Source organism: Bactrocera oleae, chromosome 3, assembly GCF_042242935.1.
Source record: "Bactrocera oleae isolate idBacOlea1 chromosome 3, idBacOlea1, whole genome shotgun sequence".
NCBI lineage: Eukaryota > Metazoa > Arthropoda > Insecta > Diptera > Tephritidae > Bactrocera > Bactrocera oleae.
Window position 1 is genome coordinate 57,938,082 of NC_091537.1, and position 18,866 is coordinate 57,956,947.

An 18,866-nucleotide genomic window follows, 5' to 3' on the forward strand; every position below is an offset into this window, starting at 1 on the left:
TCAAATTCAGTGACATCTGAGAATATGCCGATACTCCCTTTTCCTTTAATGTCCTTAACACATCTTTTATTATGTACTCTTCCTCCATTGGGTTGATCTCTATCATATTTCTCCCAGACTCCATGGGCATTGCATTTCAAATTTTCATTGTACGTTAATATGATATGAATTTTATGTTTATTCACGATTTATTTCTTGATTACAAATTGTTCTATCAGTTTTTCTTCTGCAGAATGTACTGTATCCGACATTTCTAAATTTGATTCATCGTCGTTCCCCTCTGTTATTTTTGACGAATTTTCAATTCGAATAACAAGTCCGCTACTACGTTATCTTTACCCTTTACATACTTCATTTTGTAATTGTACTCCTGAAGTTTTAGAAGCCACCTTTGATTGCGTAGTGCGAAATTCTTTCCCTTTATACCTGTTATTTAGATACCTAATCGGCCAGTGATCAGTTACTATCTTAAATTTTGCTCCGTACATTTATGGTCTAAAATAATTCCTTGTCTGTCGTCGCATATTTCTGCTCATGATTGTTTAATGCTCTTGAGTTAAAGCATATTGGATGGCCTTGCTGTGAAAGAACAGCTCCAAAAGCGTAATCGCTTGCATCCGTAGTAATTGTAAATTTCTTGTCACATTCAGGAAATTTTAAAATTGGATGTAATGAGATAAGGGTTTTCAAATTTTCAAAGCTGTCTATATATTGAGGATCCCTCGAACCTAATTTGTTATCTCTCTTTAAATATTTTACCGTTGGGTAAGCTATTGTATTTTAGAGTAATCTTTAATAAATTTTCTATAATAGCCTGTGGTCGATTAAAACCCTTTTAATTTCCTTTCTGTTGTTGAAAATGTTAATTTTTGTATGGCTTATTTTTTTTCCAGGTTGGACTTAATGCCGTCTTTTGTCAAAACGTGGCCCAAAAATTCGGTTTCTCTTTTTAAGAAACTACACTTATTTGCGTGGATTCTTAGGTTATTTTATTATATAGTGAAGCTTAAAAAAAATTCCTAGTGAATGGATGTCGTTCATTAATCTCTGCAAAGTGGCTGAAGCATTTTTAAGCCCAAAAGGCATCCTGACGTATTCATACAGGCCTGCTGGAGTCACAACAGCTGTTTTTCTCTATATCCTTATCTGCCAATAGGATCTTTCGCTAGATCTATGGTGCCAAAGTACTGTGCTTTGCCCAATTTAACTAAAATTCCATCGATATTTGGCAGGGGATATTTATCGTCAGTAATTGGGTTTAACCCCCTGTAATCAACCACTGATCGAAATTTGTTTATACAGGAACTATCTGATTTCTTTGGCACAATTTTTATTGTTGGGCTATAATTGCTTCGACTTTTTCGTATTATTCCTTGCTTTTCCATTTCTTCAATTTGCCTTTACGCTTGTTTACGCATGTTTGGGGGCCAATCTGTGAATTCGGGAATTAATTTGATGATTCGTTGTTGTTCTTATTTCATGAACAACGGAATTCGTGTTTGTCAGATTATCTCCTTCTTTATAAATGAGCTTTTCGCATTTTTTTAATAGTTTACTTGTTTTTGTCCTCTCTTCTGGGTTTAATTTGTCGAGTTGTACGAATAAACTTGCTCCTGCATAATTTTCGTATGGAATGGAAGCTTGAAACCATTTCTCAATGTCATTTCTTTGTTTTCAATGTTTATCGTTGTCACATTTTTAAATATAAAAATATAAGGTCGTATGGCTTGTTAAAATCCATTTTTAACCATCGCATTCTGGCATTTTGAGAATCTCTAAATTCTAGTTGGCATGGTGTTTTAACTCATTCAATCATCGCCCTTATTTCTCCATTCAGTGTATTATTGTTTTAGTTTTTTCTAAAACTGGTAAATTATACTTTTCGAAACTGGCGTTATTTCGTTGTTAGGCGTTTTGTTGCAACAATTGGGTAATGCCGACTAAACAATCTTGTATATTTTGAGCCATCTTCACAGATTTTTATTTATATATAGAATAGAAGACAAAATATACTGTACAATTATATTTAACATTTCGTATTTTAAACCTCTCGTAAATTTATGCTTCAAAATATTTTAATAATATAATTAAATTAATATTATCTTATAAAAGTATGCTATGAATCTATAACATTCACTTGCCGCTTTTTCTATTGCCATTGCTCTCCACTGCTGTAATTTTTTGTTATGGCCCTTAATGCTACTGTTGCGTGCTGCTTCTGTTGCTGTTACTGTTGTTGTAGGTTTATTATAAAACTCTTCTTTTGCAGTTACTTCGACTGGAGAACGGTTTTCAGCAGGAAAAGCTCAGAAATCACACTGGTTTCGTTCCGATATATATATATATATATCACTTTTTAAACGAGTGTGTTCAGTTCTTTGATTTTTCCACAAACAATTGACTTATTGAATTTTCTGCGCCTTCGCTATATTACATTTCGCTGAATTCGCGTTTACTGTTAAGTTTTTGAATTGCTTGCTGTTGCATTGGAGAATTTGTGTTTAGCTTCCAATGCCGATATTTAAAATAATTATTAAATTATATTTTTTTGTAGTTTGAAATCACAGCACCTGATTCTGCTTTTACTTTAACTGTTTTCTTTGTGAACTGGAATGAGTAACGTCAATTGCGCCAAATATATATTTGTGAATGGTAACTGTGGATTTTCAGGAAAAAACACTGAGCTACTGGTTTCTTCTCATTCGCCACTAAGACTGCCTCTCGCATCAGATCGACAACTCGAGCTTGGTGCTACGTCAGGCTATATTGCACATTCCATCAAGCTCAAAATATGCTGAGTCTGCTTTTTGGGTCACGTATTGGTGGATCATGCGATGTGGTGTAGTGCATGCCGTCGTTATACATAACTCACGCTATTATATAACTCTTATTAGGCTTGTTTTATATGGGCTAATAGCTAAAGCGTTGAGAAATAAAACGCACTTAGCTTATTTAATATTCTCGAATTTTGTTGTCAATGCGGGCGCGAAGAGTCAGCTGATATTCAATTTATTTCAAAATGTCTGACAAGAAGAGAAGATTAGTTAGAAATTTTAAATTTGAAAACGAGTTATTAAAATACCTTACATACTTATTGATTTTCTTTGTTTGAGGTCAAGAACACAAATTATTTTTTCCCAAATCCCATCTACAAGACTCTGTACTTTTTGTTTGTTTACATTTTCATCTATCAAATTAAGGTTTGTCCGTATTGCCAACGAGTTATTATACAATAGTATCTAAAAGTGCCAGAATCAGGGAACTGCTCAAGAACAGTTGCGCACATTATTTTGCAAATTCAAGAGTTTTAATATTTCTAAAGAAAGAAAGTGTACCTATTTTTAATTTATTTACGTACGTTTTAAACTGAATAATTAACCAAAAGTGGTATTCAAAAAAAGTCAAAAAAATAGTCTTTAAAACCATCAATATTAAACAACTTGTAAAACTGAGTTAATAGACAGAAATGTTGTAATTTCACGACAAATGAACAATCTACTTCAATTATACTAAACCCAACATTTTTCTGCTCGCCATCTTTGACGCCCACTTTTAATTGGGCACGGAAAGAAGAATTCCTCCAGCAAAGAAAAAAAGCGAAAATTAAACCAAGTTGCTTATGCAAAGAATCTTAAAATGAGGAGGGAAAGGAAATATTTTAGTCTATCTCTACGGGCATTAAAAACCACCAAGCAATATAAAAGATTGATTTCAAGGAAAGGGCTTTGCAACAACATTTTCTCCATTTTTTATTTTTAGTGTTTTCGTTATTTTTGTTTTTTTGTTGTCAAAGTGACAGAAAACAATATTTTTGGCAGAAGCTTTGGGTGTGTTCAGTGCAACCCATCGTAGTACCTTACACAACAGCACATAATTTTAATGGTTTCTTGAACACTAGCGTAGTGCAGAACTCTATTTGCTTTGAAACAAAATATTAAAATACCGTTGAGAAATATATGGTTTCTGTAGCATACTATTGTACAATATGTACTATATGCCTGTCTTTGGCATTATGCGGTGCTCTTTAAAATGCTGGCAGATCTCTTCTTTTCATGCGGGTTTGATTGTAACAAGGCATTAGCTTATATTTCTCTCTGCTGTCCTCTATTTCTTTCTTTACAATAGGAAACCAAGATCTTTGTGCATGTTTTCATTACGAATGTACCATGGTGAACCCTATCTCTGTATTGTGTCAATGTTAATTACACAGGTTGTACCCCACAGTTGAATACCATACATCCAAATCGGCTTTATCATCGCATTGTATAGCAGCACTTTGTTGTTAAGGCTAAGTTTTGAATTTTTATTTAAAAGCCAGTTTAAATTTGCCACTCTTATTTTATGTTAGTTATTTTGCTGGATATATGTTTTCTCAATGTGAGCCTTCAGGAGATTGATCAGAAAATAAGTCAGTACATGTATCACCAGTTATAAGCGATCAATCAAATCTAGTATTATGTCTTCATCACTGAGCACATGTATCACCAGTTATAAGCGATCAATCAAATCTAGTATTATGTCTTCATCACTGAGCCAGTATGTCGGCTTACAAGATAATATTACGTCAAGGTTATTGCGCCTCTCCATAAAGTGTAATACAGCTATGCCTATAATGTGTAACACAACATACTACACAAACACTACATACGATGCAGCATGAATTGGTGTGTCCATGCTCTTGGTAGTTGGTACATTGTACCGGACCACTTCTTTTATGTGGTTCTTTAACGGTAAGTTAGGTCAGACTGAGTGGCTATCACGCACTACATAGACCTACAAACCCTTTGTAAAGCCAGATGGAGGTTTATTATTAATACATGCTGACATTTACGTCCTGCAGAGCGTCAACGCTTTTGCGAAATTTAATAGAGATTTACTATCTAATTCCTAGATATCAAATACGAATTCTAGATAAGGCCGGACATAAGCAGAGGAGGTGTTCCAGCGTCTTTCTCATGCCTATTTCGGTGCTCTTTCCATATGTGTAATCGTTAATGATTCCCATACGGGGTTTCCATTGCGGGATTTTGTACCTTCTTGTAAAGGGTACCATATCCGTCTTACCGGCATTTACCTCTAAGTTAGCCGATACTGCCCATTAGTGTATGACTTTTAGAGCCCTATTCATCACGCTTCTAATTGTGTCTAAGAACTTGCCCCACACTAGTATAGCTATGTCGTCTACATAAGCAATCAGTTTGGATAGTCTTCCTTTAAAATTTTGAGGTTAGACTTATGTGCCAATCTTTTGAAGAGAGGCGAGAGGTCTATATTCTTTCGAATAATGAGGGATTCCTTTACCCCCCTTTGATATGAATTTTTTCTCTCGCCTCTCTTCAAAAGATTGGCACATAGTTAAGCCTTAAACATCGTTCATATATTGTCATAAGATACGATACTATCACTGTTATACGTTCTGCATCATGGCTGGGAAAATACCGTCCATACCAGGGAATTTAAACGGTTCGAAGCAGTTAAGTGCCCAAATGTGATACGCCTTATTGAGAATATTCGTAAGTGTGACGGTCCCTTCCTCCAGTTCAGAGGTCGAGTCACCTACCTTGAGTCTAGTTAAATTTACTACTACTATCTTTCTGTATAAATCGCATTTAGTGTTGTTAGGATTTCTGAAAGTTTCGCTTTTATTGAGGGCTGAGAATTTTACTTGAAATCCTACATACTTATGGCCAGAAAACGAGTGTGTCCGAAGCACCTCCTATATGCTGTCTCCTCCCCCCGGCTATTTCTAGCTAGATTGCTTATCAGTATATTTAGTTATTACTCACCCCTATCGTTGGCATCACTCAGCTGCTATTCATCTAACGGCGCTTCATCGTCATGAAGCATGTAACAGGATGCAAGAAGTAGTGTCTCATCCTTTACATCCACCATCGTCAGGTCATCTGAAGAGAAATGTAGGTCAATGCATAAATGTGTACTTTTCCTTACCAGAATAACAGTCCTTACTTTGTTTATTGCCCTCGGAATGTATGTGTAGCTTGACGGCGACTTTAGTCCAGATACCACGTTTCCCGAGGTTATCCCTGAACTAAAGTCACATTGTAGCCGATCCTCTCTAGCTAGGAACAGTTTTCTACTCAGAGACTTACCTCTCCGGATCACCTTCCTCATGGAGCTTCAGGGTGGCCTCTGGGATCTCTCCTAGATCTTTATAGACTTCACTCCTCCAGCGTGATTAAGTTGTTATTGACCAGGTTGCGCTTTTTGAGGCGAAGGAACATGCAACCTACGCTCCACGCCATCTTTCCAAACCTTCCGTACAAAATGTCCTTGGGCGACTTGTTTATTTGGAGGATGTTGTTCTGGCTGTCATCCTCCTTGGTGACCTTCAACATTCTCCAATCTTCCCTCGGGACGTCGGGCCGCCACCTTGGAGATTGCCGGTTTTTAGTGGCTTCGCTTGACGCTTTGCTTTACATCGTCGTCCTATCTCGTTTATTATATGTAACTATTTCTCCTCTTATACTACACGTCGGTGTGATTATCTTACTCGCTCTCCCTCATTGCGTTAGGGTAAATGCTACATATATTCTACTGCTCTAATTTGCGAACAATATTGGAAAACTATCTGTTACTCTTTGGTTAACAGCGTCCTTTTCACTAAAATTAATTGTTAAATTTTTACAACTTACAATAATAATTTCATTAATTTAAAAATTGTTAATATTCGCACATTATGTACATACATGTATGATAATTAAACAATAATATTTTAAATTAATTAGTTTAGCTATTACTATATAAGTAACTTAAATTTTATAATTTAAAAACTAATATCACCAATTTTTAAGTTCAGCTTAAGAACTCTCCATCGAAATTTGCAGACATCTAAAATGGATAAAAAAGAAACAAATATTTTTTTTTGTACTTGTTAAAGTATCTATTTATATTTTAAAAATAAATGCATGCAATTCTTATAAAAAGTTGAGAATTACAATATTTACCATGCTACTTAACGTAGATGTGTTATCTATTAAAAGTCAAAAATTTTACTCAACTTTTAACATAGAATATTTTGTTTGGTTCCCGTAACATTTTGTTTGGTTACCTTACCTAAACAAATGATTAACATGGGATACCTATGTAAAGTTAACCTAAAAAAATATTACAATTTCTGTTGATAACATTTTCTAACCAAAGAAAATATTTAAGGTTAAGATAAAGAAATATTACACTTTCAATTTGGTGCTAAAATGGAGCAAACGAAACATATTTTAATAAAAATTCCAATAGGTGAAGTCTGTATACATATTCAATATAGAAATATACAATATTGTACTTCAACACAGCATTCATTTCTTCCCAACGAACTTATGCACAGCCGCTATGCCCAACACTTTTAATTCTTGATCCTCATCTCATAGTAGACATTTACAAATTTATTATCCTTCACGCTGACAGTCCTCTGCATATAAATAGCAGTTTTGGCCGTTACACGACACAGCACATTCCTAGCCTTCTCAGCGTCCAGAGAGGAAGTTTTGGTTTCTTGGAGATATTAATGATTTTCTTCAGACGCAGCACACCTACGTTATTTGACGATGGACCAGAAAACTTAAAATTATTGAGTTTTCTTTAAAAACACTTAAAAAAAACCCAAAAATGAATAAGTAGTTAATTTAAGTATTACACAGCCATATTTACCTGTGTTGCACGTTCACAAAAACTCTGCGCGATCAAAGCGCCAAATATTTCGGCAGGGTTGGCTAATGCCTACACTAATCAACTATTGAACGCTTCGGAACTCCTCTTCTTCATAATTCGTGCAAAGCGTAGAGCCCACCAAACACTAAAACAGCAGTGTAACGTTCTCATTGGCCTGTTTCGAAAGATGATCGCTGCCCACCATGATGCCACAGATCTGCAAGAGATCGCGTACGTCGTTAATTACTTGCAGTGTTAGTGTTCCGCAGGCCTCTTGCATTCTAGCACAAGATCTGTGGACGTCGTGTGAGCTTGCTAAGCGTGGATTAGTAACTAGCTCTGTGCGACAGCGAAATCCCTCTGGTTCAAAGTTGAATGTAAAAGGTTCTTTGAATTAATGTAAATTCTTCTTACGATATCTTACATAACATATCAACAGATATTCCGGAAGTTTGAAAATATTATGCTAGGTATATGGGAGATACGGGTAGTATAGACCCCAGATATCGTTGCACGGACAGACGAACGGACGGACAGTCACCCGAGATTGAACTCGTCTCGTTATCCTGATTAATATACATAACTCTATATCTAAGTATTTCGATTAGTTTAAGTAATACAAACAATCGTTAGGTGAACAAAACTGTTAAACTCTGTTGTAAGATTATTTTGGTGAAAATTGCAAAGTGCCGATGAGCGAAAAGTTTCAATATACTATAACTAAGTCACAAATTAAAATACAAAAAGGGTCACTCGTAAATCGGTTTAAAAAATATATCGTGGGCATAGTTACGCCCACTTTTTGGTGAAATCTCATATTCACCAGGAACGACTCGACCAATTTCAACCATATTTCGTATATAATATTATCCTAACGTCTAAAGGCGGAAAATGGTAAAATCTGACTACTACCGCGCCGCGTCTACTTTCCACACAACAAGTTATCAAGTGTAAAAATTTCTGAACCGAACTGAGCATTTTCATATTTGATCTGCGAAGAACTGGGCTGTCATGAAGTCAATCAGGTTCGCCACAAGATACTCTGTAAACCTTTTGCCTGCATTACTGCTTGAAGTACAAGTGAAGTGTTTCCTATCGAACTCATTTTCCTTATTTTCTCTAGAAGCCTTTATGCGGATGTGAGTGCAGTCTATGCTACCGATGATATACTTGTATAGTAAACCACTCCTTGCCTTAAATTTCCTTTTTGTTGGAATGACGTCAGCACTTTGTGGCTATTTAATGTACTCGTGGCCAATAGTTATAAGCGAACTGGATACATCGTCGAATATAGTCCAAGCAGTTGACAAAGACACTCCAAAGCATGGATAACATGATACGAAACTCCTCCCTTTGCTTTCTGAGAGAGCTTAAGAACTTTCAGTGCTGCCAAAGCAAGCCACGAGCTCATGAGGTCATTATTTTTCATAAGAAAGTTTTATGAAAATGATATTGTTTTTAATGAAATATAAAATACTTGTAAAAGTGTTTTTATATAAAACAAAATTGGTAAGTATGTTATTAAAGCCGTAGCAAATATATGTATCTAAGAATAATTTGTTTTTCTAACATATTATAGGACAGTGTCAAAATTGAACATCGGTGTGTGGCTGAGTGCATAGGTGCGCGACGTTTTTTCAATTTCCCTAACAAAAAGAAGGATGGATCCAGGTTAGTAAATTATTTTAATTAGTGGAAAAATATAATTATTTCGTTAAAATTATTGTGATTTTATTTTGTACCTATATGGGTGATATAGGCCTGGGGGGAACCGAGCACCCAAAACTATCGTCAGTAACGCGCCTTTTATATACCTCAGCGGTGGTGTGGAAATTACAAACTCCCAGAAAATGTAATATAATTCCCCAACATATTTTTTCCGCAGTGGTAACATTGACAAATGTTATAAGGTTCAATTGCGGACCAGTGTTTGAATTGCCAAAAGCTAACAAAACACGATGGGCGGATTTAACCACAGCTAGCTCGGAAGGAGATTATTGATCATAGATTTATTTAGTGTCAAATCTATATTTTCTCCAAAATTTTAACTTTAATAAAAAGAAGCTATTTAACTCAAACATGATATATGTGATATAAACTGAGCCCCCATGTAACCAGAGGAGCGGAAATCAGTATATTATTGTTATAAGGTTTAAACAAAGGTCTAGACCAATTTCATTCATATGCAGCGATATACCACATTGGTTTTAAGAAAAACTGTTCATTTCATTTAATTAAATTATCAAATTAATGAAAAAAAATTGTACCGTGGACCGATTTCACATTTTCGATATTAAACTATTGAATACATATGTAATATTTTACATTTATATAAAGCCAAACGGAAGTTTTAATTTTTTACATAAAATATTATATGTTGGAGCTAGGGTCAATATATCCCCGATAATGGGTAGTAGGGCGGAACCGCGAATTGTATACTTCTTGACATAAGGCCACAAACTTAGTCTCAGTTTAATTGCTTGAAGTCAGATATACATAAGTATGAATGTGATATTAACTCTACCAAAGTGGCTAAATTTTATATTATAAGCTTATGTGGCAAACGTCAACCAGAGAATCGGAATTCATTACATGAAGATATGAAGTTTAGACCAAGGTATATACTAATTTTATTCTAATTCAGCGTCAAGCCACATAATTTTTTAAGAAATCTTATCCACTTAATTTCGTTAAGATATCACATTTTGATCAACCGGAACCGGATAGAGAAAGATATTAATTTTGGCATTGCACAGCTATACTCGAGAACATATTTTGAAGCAATTTTATATAAATAAAAATATATTACCGACATATTCGGCATAAAACTGGTTAGAATAACGAAAAGCAATATAAGTAGTATATGGAAGTTGAGGGTAGTATTAATCCAATTTTATCACTTTTTGCCAATACCACATACTACTAACAGGCCACAGACTAATAAAATCCTCCCACTGTTTCATTAAGGTACCTCACACACCATCACCAATCAAATGGAGTAAAGTCATACGAATGTTCGAATATCCTGATATTAGTTACATGGGGGCTAGGTGAAATTTTCACCCGATTTGATCCAATTTATTATTTAGATCCATACCTTGTTATGAGTAAAACATGCTCTCTCATTTTCATTGAGATAACTCACATATTGGCCGATATATGCAGTATAAAGTCACGCGGAAGTCCAAAAATCTTTATGACTTTTCCTCATATAGGCTGCTTTCGTAAACACAATATGCAAATAATTTTTAAAACACATGATCATGCCATGCAAAGCATTTATGCATTACAGCCTTGCTTTGCCAAAACATGTCATGCATTATGAATGGCTTGCGCATTGTCCTAATAATAATACAAATATTAATAATACAAATGTCATGCAGTGTGTATTTTATTCTTTGCCCAAATTAATGCAGTGGTGTTCATGAATATTGCGCATGCATGTATGCTTTGCATATTACGTTTACGAAAGCAGCCATACCCAATGTGTTAAATTAAGCCGTTTTGGTAGAGTTTATATCGCATATACGAGTATATCATTAGAGTTAATTAATTTTAATACCAAGATACCAAATATGATTATCATCCATTAGCAATTTCCTCGAATGACGAATACTGAATTTTTACACAACATATACCCTGAACAGGATATATTAAGTTAACGACGAAGTTTGTAACACCCAGAAGAAAACGTCGGAGACCCCGCATGATGAGCTGAGTCTGCATACACGCGAACTAGTCCCTCAGTTTTTAAGGTATCGATCCAAAGTTTTGCACACGTCCTTTTCTCCTCAAGAAGCTGCTCATTTGTCGGAACAGGCGATATCGGTCCAAATAGCTGCCATACAAACTGAGCCGATATCGGACCACTACAGCATATACATAGCTGCAATACAAACTAAACGATAAAATACATATCTTTGACGAGATATCTTCACGAAATGTGGCATAGATTATTATCCAAGGCAACAAAAAAATCTCTGAAGAAATTGTCCAGATCGGATCACTATAGATATAGACCTTTTTATACCCTTTTATACTATATAAAGTTTTGTCAAAACCAGGAAGTATACCACCGGGTTTGCTTTGGGAAATTTGGATAGATTCAAAACTTTTTTTAAGTCCAGTTTATTACGAAACTATTGACTAAAAACTTTTCTGTTGTCAAATTTCCCTATGTACTTCTATGGATTTTCTCATGTAGATTAACGACGTTTTTTTATTTTGTTCCTGTTTTATTTTGTGGATGCCAAAAATCTCGCTGCGGTGAGCTTCAAAAAAACGACCAAAGAGACATCGTACGATGTCTTTATTATAGTCAACAAAATTAACTGAAATATATATTTTTCATCAGCGTGAGGTTCAAACTGATAAGTGTTTCATTAGTTTTGCGAATAAATGATTATATATCACAAAGAAAAAATTATTGAATCTGCACATGATTTTATACCCGCCACAGTGGGCATACCCCTTAAATGAATTCATTCAAAAACTATATTTTCTCTACATTAAAAAAACCTTTCACGTCAGTTATAAGAATTAGAATATTTAATTTTGTTCAAACTGCATTGGACATTAAAATAAGGTCAAGGCCACAACCGGTACTTTAACTAAAAAATTATGTTTAAAACATGTTTTAAAATTAATATTCGGCATAGATTCTGTTAAATCTTGGCTTGGCTGTTAGGTTAGATTATATCTTAATTATCTTAAAAACCCAAACAATTCATAAATAAAGAAATGAAAAAGTAAAATGTCCAAAGGGAAATTTATTATTATTACCATTGAGAAATATTTGTATCAATCAAGTACAATCCCTTCTTTGGAATCGGTCGGCCTCTACCTGTGCGTAAAACCTACACACCAACTGTTAGGAAGTATAATAACGGAAAGTTTTCGCGACAATTACCTGAACAATACTTCAACATTACACTTTTGTGCAACTTGCTATAGATTTATAGTTTTAGAAAGTTATGTACTTGTAGTAATAACAGACGAGAAGAAGTAATATCATCAAATATATATCATTTTGCTGTTGTATTGAAATTCTTATAAGAATAATATATAAGAAATGTTGCGTATAAATTCAAAAGTATAATAACTTTATTAGTGAATAGATAATTGCTGATTAACATATAACTTTTGCTTCGCTTTGCATCAGACTTTTGCTTTGACAGATAAGTTCGATGTACGCTTTTGTATGAAATCGTTCACACATTCTGACATATCCTGTTTTCTTCACTTCGTTATTAAAGTATGAACAGTCTAGCAAAGCGAGGAAATTTTTGTGTCAATCAGCCATTAAAATCATACTTCGTACGTTATTAACTTATACTATGGGTCATAAACTCACTTAGCTTCTATACATTTTTCTTTATATCGAATATTTATATTAAAATCAACTAAAATAACAGAGAAATCTATATTCATAATTTAGTCTAGTCTACCGTTATCACTTACTTTTACCATCGAATTGTAATTCTTACTGAATTGCGTCGAACCACAGAAGTCAACCAAAGGGTCGACTTTTATTAGATTGGTTATGAGTGAAAGGGGATTAAAGGCTAGGGTTAGTACAATTTGACTGATAGAAGGGATTCTTCAGATTATCAGTATGAGTATATGGTATTTTCTTAGCGCTGGCCTTTAGTTTTTAACATATTTGTTAATAAAATTCATAAATTTAACATTTTGTAGTAAGCCTTTTCGATTTATGGAATAATTTTACACTCATAGTATTCACTTTTTATTCATGAAACCTTAACTACTTTTTTTGTATTAGTGTAACAATAGCTTTAAATCAATATTATAGTTTTTTTTAATTCAATTTATTCACAGAATAACAAAAGGGTTATATTCTAAGAAAGTGGAATGCATATTTACTGCATTGTAAAGAAATCGAAGGATTATATTTGATATTACAGTAATGCGAAATAATTCAGAATTATGTTTTTCCCGTTTGGATCGGTAAGTGTTATTATCAGAGCAATTCATAGTAGCAAGACTGTTCCTTTTGATCTGTCGCATCAAGTTCAATCCAGGCCCGAAGAAATTTTGTGTTTTGTATACGCCAAAAGGTTTGATTCAAACTCCACGGCTATACCTGTTCAGACTTTAAGATGCTCAGGGAGTGAACAACAAATAATGTGGCCCCATGCTGTCAATGTACCACTTGGACACTTTCCTCAGTGGTTGTGCAAATAGAACCTAGTTTGAGTACTGCGTCACCACTTCAACCGAGTAACTAATAAAAGAACCTCCGCGGTCTCAAGAGCTCAATTAGGCAGCAACATAACGCAACTCCTGGTCCACATGGTGAGTGGAGTGTATCGTGTATTGTCCCTTGCTGTAGGAGCTTACACCGAACAACCTCCAATGGCGCAGTCAAATAACACCCCATTGTCACAATCCCTCCGTGGGTAATGAAACAGCAACAACCATAACCTGTACACCAAACCCTCAATGTCAGAGTTTCAAGAGCTTTATCACGCCAAACAAAACTCTTACAATTCAACTTCTACGGCTTTCCGAGTAAAATCAATGAGATAAAATAGGGGCCTAAACAGTTTTGGTTCGATTTAGACAATTTTTGGTCACAAGGTGGCATACTTTAAACGCATTATTCATCCAAAGTTTTGCCCCGAAACAATCAATGTTGCATGATTTGCATAGTGGAAAGTAAAAAAGACTGGTGAAATTTAAAATGGCGTTATATAGGAAATAGGCGTGGTTGTAATCCGATTTCGTCCATAACTTACACATATAAGAGGAATATTATGTACCGAATTAGGTTGAAATCGGTTAAGTAGATCCCAAGATATGGGTTTTCACCTAAAGGTGCCACGCCCACTGTCTAATTTTGAACGCGACTCCTATAACGTTATCCCATACTATCCCAGAGATCAAATTTAATGTCTCTGACGTGTTTAGTGCTTGATTTATCGCGCTTTTAGTAGTTTTTAACAGTACCACTTAATGGGGAGTCAGCGGAGCTGTCTCCCGATTTCATCTATTTACATAAGATGGATAGAGATGCTAAAATTATTTGTTTTCAGTAAATTTTGTTACTATAGTATTTTTTTTTTTTTTTTTTTTTTGGCGGGGTAGGGGGTGGAAAAGGCCTTCCACATAATCCCTGCTGTCGTCGCAGCAGCGGTATGTGCTGCGTGCAGGTCACTAAAAACCTCCGCTCTAGGAAACGTTCGCCCACCCTGGAACCGCGTTTGCATTACTTCAGGGTGGCGTTCCATTTTTCACATTGAGAGATTTACATCTGCGCACCTGCATCCAGGTCCCGCTTTTTGCTGCGTAGCAAATTTACAGCGAATTTCTGGATGATCCCCCAGTTTGCTTCGCTCTCAAGCATGACACTGATTAAATTGTCCGTTTTTATTGGACCAACCCGGTCTTCTATGGCGGTGCGTTCCCGTTGCCATCGCGTACATTCAAAGAATGTGTATTTAGCGTCGTCTTCTGTCGCGTTGTTGTATGGGCATGACGGCTCTTCGACTTTTCTCGTTCTGTGGAGATACTTTTTGAAGTATCCGTGACCGGATAGCAGTTGTCTCGTGTAGAAGTCGCCTAGTGCGTCGGCAGCCTTGCATATGTGCATATTGGCCTGTAGGATATTCATTTAATCAGGTATTTTCAAAACACTACGCATTTTGCAGAGCCCGGCATATGGTCAACTAGTTCGTGTTTGGCTTCTGTACAGACGCAACATGATGAAGGCTTTGTGCACTCTTTCAGTTTGTGACCTGGTTGGCCGCATTTTATGCAGATGCCTTGCCCTCTTCTATCGGCTCTTTGGCAGTCCCAAATTAGGTGTCGGCAGCGAAAGCACCTCTTTGCGTTTTCTTTGAGTCGCAGTCTACAGTAAACCCAGCCAATTTTGATGCGTGCGTGCAGTTATCCGGATTTCAACTCGTCTCTTCATCCTGATCATTTATATATACATAACCCTATATCTAACTCGATTAGTTTTAGGTGATACAAACTAAAAACTAAAAATCAAAACTATTATAATCTGTAGCAACAGGTTGCGAGAGTATGAAAATAGTTAAAACAATTCTGTTTCTTTTATTATTACGCATTCATCAAAATTGACTGCAACAAGAAATTGTGTGCCATATGTAGCGCAATGTTCACCTCGCTTAGTTGTAAATACATTACCTTTTCTCAACAAATTCTCCATATGTTGCTTCCTTTTCAAATTTTCTAAGAGTTGCATTAGTTCTTAAGTGAAAATCATATTCCATATGTTCTGTAAGTAATTGACTTATAAAACTTTCTCAAAGTTTTTGTAAATCAAAAGACCAAATCCTATTATTCCTCGATTTATTTTGGATGGGATTCCTTCGCACTTGTTCATTGGATCCCGTAATTATAAAAGGAGCAAATTCTAATTCTTTCAGGAATAACAGAATTCACACTAATAAGATCATCATCTATATCAAAATTAAATGGTGGACTAGGCATTTTATTTATAAAAAAAATTTATTTTAATAATGAACTTTTAGGACTAGTGTTAGAAAAATTTAATAAGAGAAAACATAAAGTTTAATGGTTTTATACACTCTCAACATATATGAACTTCAATTAAGAAATATAATCAAAATAACCAATCTTCATATTTATGTGGTTTCAAAAATACACATACAAACTTACACTTAAATTAAAAATATCAACAAAATGTGCTTTCAAAAAATTCTCATGCACTTTATTTATGTGGTTTCAAAAATGCACATACAAACTTGCACTTAAATTAAAAATATCAACAAAATGTGCTTTCAAAAAATTCTAATGCATTTTTACCATACGAAAGTCCCACCACACACACCCACACTTTACAAACCACAAAACCGCAGAACTGCAAAATATACACTTGCAGTCACGCATATATATTAATATATGTGGGTATGCATATATTTTCCTTTTACCATTTTTTTAATTCATTTTTTCTTTCACCAAGTGGGGTAGGACCGGCAGTTATATACTACTCTTTAAGGCCAAAGTAGTACAATACTTTCTTTCACCTTTAGCGTATACTCATAGACGCCTGAAGCTTCTTTATGATTCAAGGTATTGGTGGAATGCTTAGTCCAATATTTAGGCCATCACCACATCACAATTACAAAACTCAGATCTCATACAGTTGGTGAGTTGATGACATTGTTTATTTTCCAAAATCCCGTACGTTGTAAAGCGGATAATTTTATTTAAAAATTTATAAGTCACACGCTTGCTCCCAACCTATACCATACTTGTATATAGGAAAACGAGATACTTCAACTGAATTTTATTTCATTCAACAAAGACAAGTTGACAGTTGTAATTTGATAAAACCGCCAAAGGGATTTTAAGATTATTTGAAAGAATTAGAATTGATTCAACTAGTCATAGGCTAGGTGTAGGGCAGATTTTATTTGATAAATTAAAAAGTGTTAGACTCTATTCCTACTGTGACAACAGCAACAGTAGTTTAACTTTAATATTATTCGTAAGAATAAGAATTTTCTTTTTAATTAAATTTTTTAATAGAATCCAGAGCACCCCAAATTTTAAGTCGAAAAAAGTAGTTCGTACTTGTAGATAGAGCAGGTTTAAGCTATTTTCAAAACTCTTATTTTCTTTTCATTATAGTCTTAAATTAATAAATAATTATTACTACATAGGATATAGGTTATTTCTTATATACGTAAATATGTAAATCTTAGGCGTAAGTTTTATCTATTTATTTATTGCAAATATTTGCTGTCTATTAATTGTGATATTTTGTTTGTAAAGTTTTAAGTTTTTTCTTGAAATTATTGTAAATTTATTTTGTACCGATAATATAGGTCTACAGGGAATAGAGCACCCAAAACTAACTTCGGTAACACTAACACTAACAAAACACGATAGGCGGATAACAATGGAATTTGAACAGAGCTGAGCATTGAATAAAAATTATCCTCAAAAATATATATTGCTATGCTACCCCTCTGGCTTATATGTTTATAAATTTTTATGCAAACACATGCATGAAACATGATATAATTTTCCTTTTGTGAATATCTATGATATCATGCATATTTGATAACATTTTAATAAAATCTTATATTTCAAAAAAATATTTCGTCAACTTTCATTCTTACTATATCAGTATCCTCGTCGTTGATCAATGATGCCTGTATTGTACCCTTCGCTTATAAAGTCCTCATTAGAAAAATTAAGCTCGTATATCTTGGAGTTTTCATGCAGCGCAACGCCCCATGTCTGACTTTCCTGCTCATGACGGCTCTCACTTTTTTTTTTCATGGAATATTTTCTAATTTTAATCGATTTTCGGCACAATGTACAGCTGGCTTTCGGCATAATTTTAATATTTGTCACACACTAAAATTAAATACAGCGAATTAGTATTTTTGAAAAAAAACGATTTAAGTATTTCACGTTTCATATTGAAAATTTGAGAATCAGAACAAATGAAAATTTTACAAAGGACAACATTGTTTCCCATATGATTTCGTGTAAAGCATCGAAATGGCAGTTTTTGGGAGAGCGCCTATTGGAAATGCTATACCATTTTTGTGCTATCAGGCATTTACATACAAAGTTGTGTGTGGACAAATTTAAAAACATTATCAAAACTTTTAATGACCAAAGCAAATAAATTATAAATATATAACTAGTCAAACCTATATAAACTGCATATTTAGAAAATAATATTAACCTAACTTTATTATACCAAAGGTGTTATGGAATTCATCATGAAGAAGCTAAATTTGTACATACTTATTTACTTATGTGCTTTGATACCAAATATATACAGAAATGTATATATGCAAATTCGTTTACTCATTATAAATAAACGAATCTGTATCTGTACATTTTTAAACAGCAATTAGCATTATTTTTCTCATTTAACACTGAAAATGCTCAATTCTGCTATCTTCGAGTCTTCTGGGGTGAAGCTGTGGTAAATTTCGCTAATAATTTTTGGTTGCGAAATCCTCACATCGTGCGCGAGTACCGCTCCGAAAAGCGGTCGTATTTTATTTTGATTTTTAATTTTTTAATTTGCATTTTTATACTATGTTCGCACTGACACAAAATTCGTGTTTTCATAGACAAAAGAGATTTTCACGCGAAAACTTGTGTTTTCATCCATACAAACTCTGTCAAACGAAAACACGGTTTTCGCTGAAAACCCCTTTAAA

General features: G+C 34.4%; 1 long non-coding RNA gene across 3 annotated transcripts; it reads right to left on the reverse strand.

Moving 5' to 3' along the window:
* Window positions 1-218: 218 nt before the first annotated feature.
* Window positions 219-18,866, reverse strand: LOC118681798 (uncharacterized). 3 transcript variants are annotated; one of them, XR_011395365.1, is made up of 6 exons: window positions 18,442-18,866; window positions 17,802-18,042; window positions 6,111-6,849; window positions 5,968-6,049; window positions 5,787-5,903; window positions 219-3,023 (listed from the first exon to the last, which is right to left on the reverse strand). It is a non-coding gene; the product is annotated as an uncharacterized lncRNA (long non-coding RNA). The 3 variants fall into 3 exon arrangements; XR_011395364.1 differs by having other exon boundaries at window positions 5,968-6,849; XR_004977540.2 differs by lacking the exons at window positions 219-3,023; window positions 5,787-5,903; window positions 5,968-6,049; window positions 6,111-6,849 and having other exon boundaries at window positions 16,358-18,042.